Source organism: Mesocricetus auratus, unplaced genomic scaffold (genome assembly GCF_017639785.1).
Source record: "Mesocricetus auratus isolate SY011 unplaced genomic scaffold, BCM_Maur_2.0 contig_10974_pilon_obj, whole genome shotgun sequence".
Classification (NCBI taxonomy): Eukaryota; Metazoa; Chordata; class Mammalia; order Rodentia; family Cricetidae; genus Mesocricetus; species Mesocricetus auratus.
Genome location: NW_024429574.1, coordinates 9,084 through 24,997, shown reverse-complemented (window position 1 = coordinate 24,997; position 15,914 = coordinate 9,084). Strand labels below are relative to the sequence as shown.

The window sequence follows — 15,914 nt, the reverse complement described above, 5'->3', positions numbered from 1 at the left end:
TTTTATTTAGAAACAATTACTTTACATATCAATTCCCCCTTCCCTCTCCCTCCCATTCTCCTATTCCTCCTACCAACCACCCTAACACGCCCCCTACCCATTCCCTTTCCCACCCCTCCTCCCTTGCCCCTCCACTATCCTTCTCAACCCCCAATCCAATCACAACACCATTCCCTAAGTAGGGTGAGGCCCTCCTTGGGGGATCTACAGAATCAGTCATTTTATATGGGGTAGGGACTAGGCCCCCCATGTGTCCAGGCTGAGAGAGTATCCCTCCATGTGGAATGGGCTCCCAAAATTCAATTGTACACCATGGTAAACACTGATCTACTGTCCAAGGCCACAGAGATTATTACCGAGGCTTCCTCACTGACTCTATATTCAGGGGGTCTGTATCAGTCCCCTGCTGGCCTCTCAACCATCAGTCTGGGATCCAAGAGTTCCCCCTTGTCAGGTCAGCTGTCTTTGTGGATTTCACCAGCACTGTCCTGATCCCTTGAAAGCATCATTTTCTAACTGTATCATTTGTTGCCTGTGTATAAGGAAGAGACACTTGTGCCCAGCTGCTGCATGTGTGGTCTTATTTTTCCCAAGAAGATAACTCTGCCCACAAGTTCTACCATCAGAAGTGTCACAGCCTAGGTCTATCCTGCAGCTGTTGCTCCTCACTGTCCTGCAGGTCAGGTTGGTTTTGACATCAGCGAGTGTAGCATGCACAGATCAGCAACTTCGGAGACTGCATCTGGTCTGTGTGGCTATGGTGGAACTCTTGGAGTACAGAGAAGACTTTTGCAGATCCAGCCCTGACACAGCCCAAAGCTTCATTTCCTTGAGGTCTGATGATGAAATTCAGTCTTGACTCAGGTATCAACTTAAATCCCGAGCTTTCAGAACATTTATTGTCATCACATTGAGAAGCCTAGGTTATGGTGAGCCAGGAGGCACACAAACAATGCTGAGCAAACAAAATATCAGTGGTGTCACCTGCCACAAAACTGTATAGTGTCCACAGCTGAGGGTGCTCAGAAGCCAGGGCATGTGTGGCAAGATGGGAAAGATGGGAGGTGTGAGGCAGCTCTGACCTCGTCCCACTAAGTGGTCTCAAGTTTGAACAGCTAGGTGACCCCATTCCCACACTGCCCAATGCCTCTAGCCATCATGTCATCAGGCTCAGGAGATGGTTCCTTGTCTGTCATGTCAGCATGCCTTCAAAGGTAGTTCTTGCAGCCCTATTTCCCATAGTCACAATAATGGTCACTGTGATTATTAACTCAAAGCAGCATCCCAGCATAACATATAAGATGGAAGTCCACTGATACCAAAGCAGAGGAGAGAAATGAAGGGGAACACCGAACCAAGCCCACCCAGATGGAGCAGACTGTTACAAACATGGTTTGGCTGTTACCCAGGAGCTCCCGGCAAACAACTTGAATGATTCAAAAGCTTCCTCAGTGGTACTCTCCCCATAAATGTCATCTACTGTGTACCCCAGCAGCACAGGTGTTGATGGCCCAGTGGTGCTGCTGCATGCTGACTTCATGTTGCTTCCTTGTCTGCTGAGGATCCTCATTGTGAATAGCCCCTATTCTCTGACTTCAGCTTACTCCATTTCTCAAGTAGCCTATAGAACATTGTCTAACCTCCAGAGGACTACTGTTCCTTTGAGACCAGCCCATGGATCTTCAACGCCAGAATACGTAGTTCTAGGCCCACAACCCTCATGTGTTTTCCATGTCCGATAGATCTGACAGTTTGCTTCCCTCAACGTAAATATTATTGTATAACTTTACACCAAGCACAAGTGGTCAGGAATCAAATGGAAGTTGCTATACACCTGGAACATTTATATGTGTCTTAGCATAAATAATTTGATATTTTTCAGGGCACAAATGACAATATGTTTGATTATAGGGGTCACTCAGGTTCTACAAGGAGGTATAGTACACTCCTAAGTCCTGGAAAGTGTGGATTGTGCCACATGAGTGTCAGCAGAGATACATACAGAGGTCGTGGGTCCATTTATGACACTTAGTGGGGCAAGGCTAGTTGCTTGCCAGTAGTAGGAGACTCTGCCTGTGCTATCTCTGCAGTCTTGACCCTGGGTATGGCTGGAGGTACCTGGTTATTAGAGCAAGCACTGTACTGGAGAAGGGCCTGATCATGAGTTGCTATACATGTCTTCATTCCAGTGTCTGTGTTCTGCTGCTGAGGTCCAGAGTTTGTGGTATCAACTTGTAGGGTCAAATGCATGGTCTGTACTAATAAGGATGCATAGAAAGGGGGTCTTTACAGAGTTGGGTCATAGCCCAATGCAAGGGAAACTTCCATGAGTATGCAAGGGTAACGACAGTTGTGACTCCTGGCAGTAGTGAATGTATAACCTGAACTCTCGGTCCCATGTGATTGGATTGGTGATATCCCCAGTTGTCATCAAAGAGACTTCATCCCATGATTCAGAGAGCCAAAGCCAAACATTGGGTTTCTCTCTGGCAGTCCTGCTTTGAAGAGGGAGGAGGAACTATAGGAAATCGGTTCTGGAACATTGAAGGAAAACACACAGAAACTTCTAACCAGGCTCATGGGCACTCACAGAGTCTGAACCAACAACCAGGGGGCCTGCATGGAACCGACCTAGGCTCTCTGCATATATGTGACTGTTGTGTCACTTGGTCTATTTTTGGGATTCCTGGCAATAGTAGAAAGGGCTATCCCCAGTGCTTTGACTGACTCTTGGGAACCTATTCCTCATGCTGGATTGCCTAAACTAGCCTGAATACAGGGGAGGTACTTGAACTTAGGGCAGCTTGATAAGTCATGCTTTGATGATGCCCCTGGGAGGCCATTGCCTTTGTGAGCTGTTACAGAGAAGGGGTGGGTTCGGCAGGGAGAAATGGGGAGGGAGTGTGTGGAGAAGAGAGGTGGGGAAGCTGATGTGGGATGTAAAATAAATACAGATTAATAAAAAAGAAGCACTGTCCATAATACAAAATGAGAAACACATCTAAGTATGCCCTCAGAAGTTCTAGAAGGTTCTACTGCATGGAATCAAATGGCCTACCGCACCCTCTGCATAGCCTGTGTCCAAGAATCTGTGTAGGATGTCAGGATTGAAGACACAGAGACCAGTCGGTGGTGCAAAGAAAGCTTCAAGAAGGCCTCATGAAGGCTCCACTTTATTTTTACACCAGAGGCAGAGGTGGGGGGTCAGGAAGAGGCAGTTAGTTCAGGGTGTTCCTGTGGGTGTGCCCTTCTGAAAACAACAGGAATTTACTGTTCTGGTAAACATGTTTTTAAGGAAACTGGATTGTTTTTTGGTAAATATGTTTTCTACCGGTTACAGCTGCCTGCTCACAGGCTAAGGGGGAAATGGGCCTATAGACAAGGTCTCTTGTTCCCACAATGGCCGACATTTCTATAGGTCTTTTTTGTTTCCATTTGCAGTAAGTGAATTCAATTTTTCAAAATTCCCCTTCAGGGGAAACTGAAAGCAGAACCATTACTAATTTGACTGTTAGTAACCTGTCTATCGAGGGAGGAGAAGCCTAAGAACAGGGTGTGCAGTGAGTTGAAATTAGCTTTAATGTCATCATCTGAAGTGGTCATGGTGGCATCAGGTCCCCAAATGTGATTTTTATGCTATTCCATATCATTTTAAAAGGGATTATTTAACTCTCAGTTTCCTGACACTTAATAGATAAAATGGGATTTTTGTGCTCTCCTAGATTATTTTAGAAGGGATTATTTAATTCTCAGTTTCCTAACACTTTATAGATACCAGCTCAGTTACAGTTTAATGTCTCAACTCTTCTGGCTTTGGACTTCCCTAATAATTTCTTACAAGATGTAGAAGTAAGCCAGTGGACAATACACTGCTAATGCTCCATCTCCGTCAGTCTTGGACAGATCACTATTTGCAGTGGAACATATCCGAGTACCCCAGAGTGGGCAGATATCTGGGAGGCACGTCTGTTCCTCTGCTGGTATTTGCTGTGTTTTCATGTAAATTCAAGTTGTCTGCCTGCTGCCCAGAGGTTCCCCTCCAAGGGACCCCACTATAGATGCACATGATCATTCTTCATTTGCAGGGTTTTTTGTTTTGTTTTCTTTTCTTTTTCAAGACAGCGTTACTCTGTATTGTTTTGGAGGCTGTCCTGGAACTCACTCTGTAGACCAGGATAACTTCGAACTCACAGAGATCTGCCTGCCTCTGCCTCCCGAGTGCTGGGATTAAAGGTGTGTGCCACCAGCGCCCAGCCGTACCTGTGTTTCATACCTCCTAAGTTCTCTGGTAGGTTGAAATGATCATGAAAATTGGTAGTATCAAATATATGTGATCACGGCATTGGATAGACTGCATGGGTAGCTGATTAAAGACCCTTTACATTTATAAAAAGAAAAAACTAAATCAGAGTATCTATGCAAGATATTAAGACACAGCTATGTAAAGTTCATTGGATGCAGTCTCAAGCTCAACTTTATATCTTACCTTGTTCATGGCAACTACTTCTTGTCTTTCTTAAGTAATTTGAAACCAATGGTGCCTAAACCCTCTGTGTTTTCTGAGCCAGATGGATTACCTACTTTCTTGGTGTTTTTGTTGTGGTTGTCTTCACATAAATCATACTTCCATCTTTGTGTGTGTGTGTTTATGTGTGTGTGTGTATGTGTGTGTGTGTTTTACGTGTGTATTAAGAACTCAGAGGGAATGTGCTGTTTTCTTATGAGACCTCATTCATGAACAGCCATCCTTAACTCATGTGATGAATTTTACACATCAGTATATTATGTATATTCCCTACATGCAGAAGGACAGTGCAGCTAGATGCCTTTTAAACTTCTTCATTAGTTCCTAGACACAGTTTAAGTCTGGTGAATAGTTTCCTCCATGGTGTCGATCTTGCTGAGTCTCCTAGAGATTCACCTCCCCATTGTTTTTCTCAGAACAGTAAGTCCACTTCCATGGGTGGCATGGACACTTTTAACCTTCCTGGCATAGGATTGGCCTCTCATGCTGTGCAGTAGATGTCAGTGCTATTGAGAGAGCCAAGGTGGATGGGACAATATTCTCTTTGGGTGCAGAACCAGCTACTCTGTCTGAGCACAAGTGGTATGCAGAAGGGAGATCTATAAGTCCTGTCCTGCATTGTCCAGCTCTGCAGATTCTTCTTTCTTAGATTTTTTACTGCATTTCTGAAAGCAGAATGAGGAATCCCATGGTTGCCACCAGTTCACTTCCAAGACACTTTTCCTGAATAACTACTTATACACAGTATGGTCCAGTTTCCCAAAGCCTCCACATTTCAGTTTACCCTGGGCACATAATGTAATTATGTCCTCTGACAGAGACATTGATACCTAATTTTTACCTGCAGAGCTCTGCCCAACTCACCCAACCATCACTAAGTTAGAGAACCCTAATTTGAATATTTGACTTAAATTTTCCTGAATCTCCTTTATTTGGTAAGTTTGTGGGTGGAGCTCAGAGCTCACTTACACCAGGCTCATGTCTTCCCAGACTGATGGAGAGTTGAGGTATCCTGGAAGGCTAGATCTGATGTTGACAAGAACTATGCATATGCATGTGTCTTCCCATCATTGAGGAAGGAAAGGTAGGTTATGCTATTTTCAAACTAACACAAACTTCAGCTACACACAAAAGCAAAGGTAATACCGAGTGAAGTGGGGCTCTGTAGACTGCCCTGCCCTGGCCCCCAATATTGTCAGTATTCATAGCTTTGAGACTGAAGATTCCTGCACAGTGGTTGCTATGTTTTGATATCTATAGGGCAGCACTGATGGCATAGGGCTGGGCCATGTGGTCACCTGTACTGATTCAGAGCCACTGAGGTTCACAATTCGATATGCACATGTGGCTTTCTGAGAGAGAGCTATTTTTAAACTCCATGCTTTGCAACAGACCCCTTTTCTTTTCAAACTTGTCTTTTGTCAAAAATTAATGTTCAGAACAGATAACAGGTATTAGCACGTTTACTTTAATATTACTTATTGATAAAAATCAATTTACCTGTGGAACAGAACCTTGAAACTGCCACCCTGAACACAAGGGTCTGTTTGGATTGCAGCTGCAGTGTTATGGTCCACTCCAAGCATGTCAATGCTCTGTTTAGACGAACAACATTCACAAGTCATGAAGTCTCCCAGGTTTGCTGTTGCTAATGGCAACAGAATTTTAGCTTGTGTATCGCCCATTTCTCTTGTCGTCTTGATATCTCTTCCATTAAATTGATCTAAATACTTGAAAGAAAAGCTTTTAGGAACTGCTTTATTTGCATTCATAACTGGATCACAGATCTAACAAAATACTATAGTGTTATTTATTATAAATCTAAGAGTCGGTCACAAGGAAAACCCTAAACAATATAAAAATACTCGGCTTCAGTAGGCACCTGATACTTCCTGTGTATGTTGTGGATCATCAGCCTTGGTAGGAACAGGGGATTCACTGTGAGACGTTGTAAGTACAAGCATAGCTTCTTAAAAGGGCAATGGCAAGCTGAAGTCTTATTCGGGGACTTGTGTAAGAGATAAAAACGTGTGTTCATTCAGGGAAAGAAAAAGACCCTGTTTAATTTTTGTCACTCAGAAAGGAGGAAAATGAGCCGCTTGAATACACTGATTGTCTTTGAAGTGCTAAAACTTCAGAGAACCTGTCATTTGAGTGAGGGCTGATTTTTACTCCACCTCCATAGAAAACAGAAGGAAAATAAGACATTTTCTGAGATTCTGAAGTGTGTTCCCAGAGAACTAGCTGGGAAGCCACAATATTATGCTGGGTCAATGTAGAAGCTGTGATGTCAGCTAGTCCCCTCTGGTCACTGTTTATGGTGTGGCCCAATGACAGTCAATTGAAGATGCAACCAAGAGTGCTTCCACTCTTGTCTCTCCCTGTGGAGTTGGATGTGGGGAGGATGTGTTTGTACCTACAGTTCCAGCCCATCTCTGATGAATTGCTTCCCTCCTTCCCTGTCAACTTAATCATACTATGTTTTGTATCCATGTCTTGACACCCTTGTACATTCTCCTCTTTGAGTTATTTTCTTTTCCCTCTTGTTGTAAGATTAAAATATAAAAGAGAGTAAGAGATTCTCTGACTACACTGCACAGAGAATGGAGGGCACACACAGACACACACACACACTCACACACACACAGACACTCACACACACACTCACACACTCACACTCACACACTCACACACACACTCACATACACACACTCACACACACTCACACACTCACACACACTCACACACAGACACTCACACACACATTCACACACTCACACACACTCACACACACACTCACACACACAGACACACACACTCACACACTCACACACACACACACACACACACCACCCTTCCTTATCTCACAGCAAAAGGTGATGCTCTCTTTGCCTATTGCTTACAGTGCTCTTCCTGTTAGCAGACAATAAGAATTCTGTAAACAGAATCTCTGTTTGCTCACCTTACAATCCATCACTCCTCATCTGCAGGTGGCTGTGCATCAATAAGTGAAAGAATAAGTGATTGAATCTAACAGGGGCAAATTCCTCTCACTGATGTTTAGATTGATTAAACAAGTGCTGCATCTCAGGCATTCGGGGTTAGTCATCTGCTTACCTACTCCAGCCCTTCCTCCACACTGCAGACACTTTGCAGAGGGGACTGTGTGACGCCTTCCAGCACACTTTCAGTGAAGTAATGGGTGGTTGTGAGGCACAATGTCAGTGCTGGAAATTGAACGTGGGTCCTCTGGAACAGCAGCCTGTGTTCTTAATCACTGAACCATCTCTCTATCCCATTGATGTGTTTATTTTTAACAGGTGAATGGGTGTAGATTTTGCATATTACACATTTAAATTGTCTTAACTCCATCAGTTTCAGTAAATTTTCAGAGGATCACTAAAGTGCAGTTTTATAATGTCCCTATTACCCCTTACCTGTTGGCAGTTAACTGACATTGCTGCATCCTCAGACAACCTTGAATCCTTTCTGTCTGGCTTTTCTGGATCTTTTTAGTCATGTGTGTGTGTGTGTGTGTGTGTGTGTGTGTGTGTGTGTGTGAGAGAGAGAGAGAGAGAGAGAGAGAGAGAGAACAAAAGCCAAGTGTCATCCTCTATTATCCATCACCTTTACCTGTGCCAGGTTCTCTCACTGAACTGGAAGCTCACTGTTTTGCCTAGGCTGACTGACAGTGCTTAGGGTTCCACCTGTCTCTGCTCACCAGTGCTGTACTTACAGGTGCAAACAGCCATGCCTGACTTGTTGTGAGAGTGCCGGCATCCTCATGACTCCAGTGAGCTTTCTCCCCACCCGTGCCAGTGTTTTCTTACAGTAATCTATTTACATAAATGGTGGAGTTTTAAGGATATATAGAATTGACTTTAATCTGGTGTGGTCTAATACAGGAAAAAGAAAATGACCATTATTCAGTGAGGTTCATTTTGCTTTGTGTTTTGTTTTTCCAAAGAGTTCCCAAAGAAAAATGTGGAGTACCCTGGGAAGGGAACACTGCAAAGCACCTGATTGGATGCGAGGCAGAAAGCGCAGAAGAGATAGAAAGTGTGCAGTGGTGTTTGCTTTGATTTCCTAGGGTTGGTCATCCTGGGGGCAGATGGGTTTCCCAAAACTGATGCAATGTACCCAGGCTCTGGTCGCAAGAGACAGTACCCACTTTCCAACACTGGGGTGTGAGGGCCCTGTGTATGAGAGCTCTGATGGAGTAGCTAGTAGGAGTGTGGCTCCAGTTTGGTTCACTTAGATTCTAAAGAGACTCTTGGAGCTTGGTGTGCTGGCTAGTTCTGTCAACTTCATACAGACTAGAATCAACTGGGACAAGAAGATACCACAATTGAGGGATCACCCCCATCAGTGTGACCTATGGAACTATCTGTGTGACATTTTCTTGACTATTGATGGATGTGTGAGGGTCCTGAACACTGCGGCATATGTTGTCTGTACTGGTTGGTTTTATGTCATTCTGACAGGAGATAGTCATCATAGAGGAGAAAGACTATTCCTTCGTAAGAGCAGGCTGTAGGCAAATCCGCAGGGCATTTTCTTAGTTAGTGATAGATTTGGGAAGGACCTGGCCCATTGTGGGTGGGGCCATTCTGATCTAGTGGTTAAGGGTTCTATGTGACAGCAGGCTGAGCCAGCCAGGGGAAGCAAGCCAGTAAGCAGCACCCAGATCAGCTCCTGCACCCAGTCTCCTGCCCTGCTGTGTCTCTTCAACTCACTCTAGATGTCATTTCTGATGTTGAGGTCACATTTCAGCTGGTTTTGCCATGGAATGTCTTATGCCCTTTTTAATGTTAATTCAGTCTAGTGTCCTTTTGTTGAGTCATTTCTAACCCTTCTTTCTACCCATAAGCCTGATAGGCAGGTCTTTTCTCCTTCATCTCCTCCCAGTTGGCACAGGGTGCTGACAGGTACTGTGGTGCTGGGCAAATAATGGATATTCTGGGTTCTTGGACCTCCTTGAGTATACAGCTCCTCATAACACACACACACACACACACACACACACTCACACACACAGACACACACACACACACACACACACACACACACACACACACCACCCTTCCTTATCTCACAGCAAAAGGTGATGCTCTCTTTGCCTATTGCTTACAGTGCTCTTCCTGTTAGAAGATGATAAGAATTCTGTAAACAGAATTTCTGTTTGCTCACCTTACAATCCATCACTCCTCATCTGCAGGTGGCTGTGCATCAATAAGTGAAAGAATAAGTGATTGAATCTAACAGGGGCAAATTCCTCTCACTGATGTTTAGATTGATTAAACAAGTGCTGCATCTCAGGCATTCGGGGTTAGTCATCTGCTTACCTACTCCAGCCCTTCCTCCACACTGCAGACACTTTGCAGAGGGGACTGTGTGACACCTTCCAGCACACTTTCAGTGAAGTAATGGGTGGTTGTGAGGCACAATGTCAGTGCTGGAAATTGAACGTGGGTCCTCTGGAACAGCAGCCTGTGTTCTTAATCACTGAACCATCTCTCTATCCCATTGATGTGTTTATTTTTAACAGGTGAATGGGTGTAGATTTTGCATATTACACATTTAAATTGTCTTAACTCCATCAGTTTCAGTAAATTTTCAGAGGATCACTAAAGTGCAGTTTTATAATGTCCCTATTACCCCTTACCTGTTGGCAGTTAACTGACATTGCTGCATCCTCAGACAACCTTGAATCCTTTCTGTCTCTTTCTTGGACCTTTTCATAGAAATTGAATAAAATACATTTTTAAGTCTATTTGGATAAGGGAAGATTCAGTCCTCTAATGGAAGGGAAATCCCAATGGTGACTCAGGTTCCAGTGGGAATCTTAACTGATTCTGTAAGTCATATGCATATGGTGTATGTGTGTGTTAGTGTGATGTGTGTGTATATGTGTGTGTGTTTGTGTGTGTGTAATATTGTATGTAATATTGTATCTTACTGCTGATTGAATTTTCAGCTTCATACATACTAAGTAAGCACTCTCCTGCTAATCTATATACCTAGCCTGCTTTTTTTTTGTTTTTTCAAGACAGGGTTTCTTTGTGGCTTTGGAGACTGTCCGGGACCTAGCTCTTGTAGATCAGGCTGTACTCCAACTCAGAGAGATCCACCTGCCTCTGACTCCCGAGTACTGGGATTAAAGGCATGTGCCACCACCAACTGACCTATCCCTAGACTTCTTTAAACTTTTAATTTTGAGACAGGGTATCACTAAGTTACCTAGAATAGCCTTGAACTAGTCATCCTCCTGCCTCATCTCTCCAAGTATCTGGGATTGTAAATCATATCTAAGGAACTCTCAGGGACACACCTTACTATGCTTTCTCAGCATGTGTGTGCAGTGGAGTGGATGTGTGTAAAGCCCTTCAGTTCTTCCATTTAGTCTTGAATTCAGCAGAAGAAATCTGAGATGTGCTGCCCGTGCTCCACTGCACTGTAGCTCTTCAGTCGTTCACGCCTTCCAGGACAGTCCAGTCTGCTGTGGGTAGGAAGAGCACAGGCCACAGAGTCTAGAGAGGATTCACCTGTCTCCTCACCAGGACCATCTGGGACAGCCACTTCTGTGAATTCCACTTTCTTCCAGTGGAATGTTCCTGAATATCCAGACTTTCTCGTCAGTTTTTCCCCTTAACCCAGCCCTGCTGTGGAAACTGAACAGGTCAGAATTACACTCTACATGTATTTTCAGGTAACTAAATGTTTTCTCAAATTGTTACTTTAAAAAAAAGCAAAAACAAAATCCTCTCCCTGACACTTTCTTTTACTAACTCCTTCATCATTTTATCAGCTTCTCTGAGATTTCTTGCATTCTTTCTTTTTCTCATATTGCTTAGAGTGTGAATGTGCTCATAACAAATATAGCATATAAGTAATTAGTTGGGCAGTTTCCTGAGAAAAGCCATCCACAACAGAGGCTACCATTGTGTTTTAATTTGAAAAGAAAATGAAGCTTTGGTTGAGCTTTCTCTAGGGGTTTTTGCAAAAGGAAAAATGGGGGGAGCAAACACCTCAACTTGTTCTGAATAGGTCTAGCAAGAGTTCAGTTTGTGAGGCGGGGCAGGGGGGCTGCAGGACATGCTGTGTGTCCTGAGCCTGTTTCAGTTGGCTCTGTTTCAGTCTTCTGATCATTTCCTATGTTCACATGGGCGTATTCAAGAGCTCTGGCTACATCGATATATGCGGGATCCCTTTCCATGCACAGAAGTGCAAACTGAAGTTAGGGTCCTAGTCCCACAGAGTGTGGTCCCTGGATCTGCAGATGCAGGAGGCAGATATCAGCAGCTATGTCCCCAATGGATAGTGGGATCTCATGGGTAAGGCCAGCAAAAACAAATGCCTGTGTCTGAGAAAAGAGGTGCCCTCTACCTGTGGGAGCTGAAAATCTGGGGATTTTTCTACTGTTCCTTCCATTACCTACAACAGACAGCCTTCTCCATCATGTCCTAGGGGCTTCAGAAGGAGAGGCAGGAATCAGTTAGCCAATGCATCAAACATCCATGTTGGGGCCTGTAAACCATACAGTGCTAGAGTAGACTTTGTGGGACCCACTATAGTCCTATAGCATGTTTGAACTGCGCATAAATGTTGGGCCTACAAGGAAGAAAATCACAAGTGGGGTTCAATCAGGAGTCCAAACAGCAGTGTTTGGGCACAGAACAACATTTTGTTTTGGGTGACACTGCTCATCTAGACACCAAGTCTGAGAGAGTTTGGGCTCTGGATTTTAAAGCAAAAAGTGCCTAGAACAGTTAAGTATGGGGTAGGAGGATATGCCGTGTTGAGTCAGTTGGTTTGATAATTGTGTAAGTCAGGGTTGTTGTAAATTTCCTAAGTCCATTGGACAAGGAGCAAACTGGTCACTCTAGTATTCTTGATCTTCAAAAGGTAATGTGAGATTCTGAGGAAATTTCTCCTTCCAGCACACAATTCCTGATATGATGCCTGCATAATTTATGCCCTGTTGGCAAATCTGTAAGTCTCAGGAAAAATAGTTGATTTTTCCCTCTGTGTAGCCATTTTGACTTTTATACCTATACTGGATCATTTAAAATCCAAACCAATGTTATTATTAGTCACTTACCATCAGGTATACATCCAGAAAAGTGTCATTATGTGATTGTGATTTTATTGTGTAAATATCATAGAATACACTTACACTTTTATAAAAGGTAAGCCAGCTACAAAATCAAAGATACAACATTACTGACATTGTACATTTCTTCCATGTTTGACAGAAACACCAGTATGTGGCAGCTGTAATTCCATTTGTAATACTGCATATTTGTCATTATATAAGTACTTCTAATGCATAGAAAGACTACTAGTTTGGTTGAATGTCACTGAGCTATAGTATTCTTGTAAAGGATGGTTAATACCAGTCATCCACTTTTTGGGCTGTGGTCCTTTGTAGCACAGATCTAGAAATGAAAGGCAGCTGTGTCTTCTGATCAGCTGCCTCCTTTCTCTGGCACCACATTCAGGAATCCCTGGCAAGAGAGAGGAGAAGTTCTATGAATGCTGCAAAGATCCACACCCACATGTCACCTATACAGTAACCATGCACCACACGAGGCTCTACTATGGTCTCAACCTGCTCATGCCCTGCTTGCTCATCTCAGCCCTGGCTCTCCTGGTATTATCCCTGCAGATACTGGGGAAAATATCTCAATTGGTAAGTGTTCCAGCCCTCCTCTGAGGCAAGCTCTGCAGGACACTGTTGACCAGGAAGGAGATCTTTGTTACCTATAACATGTGGACCTTACCACACCAGAAACTCATGGCTCTGCCTCTTTGGGAGACACAGTGCCTTTCTGAGATTTGATAGGGTCCAGGGATCCCATGGTCTTGTGAAGAAGATGGATACAGCAGGCATGAGATCAGTTCTACTCTGATGGGCTATGTTTCTCCCCCACTTCCACCTGCTTTGTTCCTGGTAGCAGGCCTTCACTGTTGTTGGGAGACACAGTAAGTTAATAACAGCTTGCGTTTGTAAATTATTGTACACATGACAATAGGAATGCAATTCCTTGTAATTAATTCCTCTGTGAAGATACTGAATGTGGGGCTTGGAATTGTAAATTGAGCTGCTCACTCCAAATCACTAAATAAGTACATATTCAGTGTGTTGAAGAAAGCTTTCACAAGCCTTCTATCTTCTTAGCATAAGGCTTAGAATGTTAAATATCTTTTATTTGTTTTTGTTTTATGAGACAGGGTTTCTGTGTATTGTTTTGGAGGCTGTCGGTCTAGCCTGGCCTCGAAGTCACAGAGATCTGCCTGCCTCTGCCTCCTGAATGCTGGGATTAAAGGCATGCACCACCACTGCCTGGCTAGATTCTGTTAAATATCTTACTCAAGGTCACACAGCCAATTAAGCTGCCAAGTCAAGACCTGAATGAAACCCAGTCTTCTGGCCACTCTGTTTCCTGACACTGCTGTGTAAATCTCTTCTTAGTATTAATGCAGTAAAGACCTTGAGAAATAATTGTGCTAGTTGATTGTCTCAAAGTTGTGGTTTGTAAACTTGTCTCCATTAGAGTGTCCTTCAGGCCCCTGCAGGTAACAGGAACTGTACCCAGAAAAATGCTCATATGTACAGAAACCACAGGATTCATGGGGTGACCCCCAGCAACTACGTAGTGATTGGAAACTGCTGTTGCCAGCTCCTGTGAGATGAAGCTCAACCTTGTTGTCTGTTCTGCTTAAGGAGCTCCTCATGTTTTTGTTTAAGGAATAACTGTCTTGCTTTCTCAGACTGTCTTCATGCTGCTTGTGGCTGACATCATGCCTGCAACATGCTATTCTGTGCCTTTGATAGGTATGACAAGGACTCAGGTGTGCCTAGGATTTCCCAGCAGGGCATGGAGGAGGAACAGGTCCTTCAAGGTCCAGAGACTCAGTCTGCTCCTCTGTCTTCTGCTGTGCAAACATGTCTTGCTGTAACTAATGCAAAACCCTATGAACCCGTACCTAGGCCCAAGAAAGAGGGAAAGGGATGTCCAAATTTGTGGCTTACATTTAAACTGAAGAAATGGCCATGAATGGTGGTATGTAATTGTAGTCTCAGTATTTGTGATGGTGAGGCAGGAGAATTACAGGATTCAGGAGTTTAAGACTAGCCAGTGGAATATAGCATGACTCATCTCAAGACAGAGACAGAGGGAGGAGTGAGGAGTGGGCATGCATGTGTGGGCTGGAATACCCCCTTTTGCCTGTATTCCTCCCACTCATCTGCTCTGGAGCCAAAGACTTTACAGTTTGAGATTCATTATTTTACCAGGATATCGGTTTGCTTGTTTGTTTGTTTTTACTAAAGCACATACTTTAATTCTTAGCTACTATCTCCTGAGATCACTCAGTATCTATTAAAGTATTTAGAGAAATCAGAATGGAACAAAGGTTTTGTCTAGGATAGGTGTTTCTGCCCAGGGATACGTGACAGAAACAGGACTCCATATTTACATAGTTTTCAAGATGGAAACAAATGAGATAATGTGATGTTTACATGACAAGGTTAGCTTTCAATTCTCACTGCTGCAGCCAGTGTGTCATGGGGATGGGAAATGTATGCCCCAGAGATGGTTAGGCTTCAGGGGCAGAGTTCTCTTTTATGGTGTGGAGTGAAGTCATTGAGGTCTAGGCTGACCCTTTCCACAAGGAGTGTGGGTATTAGGCTACAGCCTGTTTTTTTAGTACAAACACACAGTAGGTACTGCTGGAAACCAGGCTTCTCAAGGCCTGTCTTCTCTCTATAGCACAGTACTTTGCCAGCACCATGATCATCGTGGGCCTGTCTGTGGTGGTGACAGTGATTGTGCTGCGATAGCATCACCATGACACGGATGGTGCCAAATGACCTAGTGTGTGTGTGCTGTATCCCTGTAGAGCGGCAGCTCTCCCTGAAAGGGGGATCCTCTTGTGGTTGTCTATGGTCTAGGCCCCTAAGCAGATCTCAGCCCTCTGTATATCTCTGAGGATGGTGCTGTGGAAGTGGCAGTGTTTATACTGACATCCCAGGTCAGGACTCCACATTGGCTGCTTGTGTGTCCTGCTAGGATTGTGCTTTAAAAGGTCCCCTTCCACAGGGCCACTGGCTGCTTAGGAGTACTGTGTAGGAGAGCCGACATGAAGCAGCATGTCAGGATTTCCCAGCAGACTGAGGAGTGAAAAGCATAAGAACCAGCATGAGTGTTTCTTGGTATCTACAGGGTCCTGGTTCCTGAACCCTTGGCAATAGAGAAGTCTGAAAGTGTCCAGATTTCTTGTCCAAATCATGCAGCACTTGCCCAGAACCTGTACGCATCCTCCAGTGTGCTGCAGTCATCTCCAGATGATGTATAGATTTACTGATGTGTAAAGGCCCAACCTA

General features: G+C 44.0%; 1 pseudogene; it reads left to right on the top strand.

Annotated features, from left to right (window-relative positions):
* The first annotated feature begins 3,875 nt into the window (after positions 1–3,875).
* On the top strand, positions 3,876–15,401 carry LOC121137990 (annotated as a pseudogene).
* The last annotated feature ends 513 nt before the right edge of the window (positions 15,402–15,914 follow it).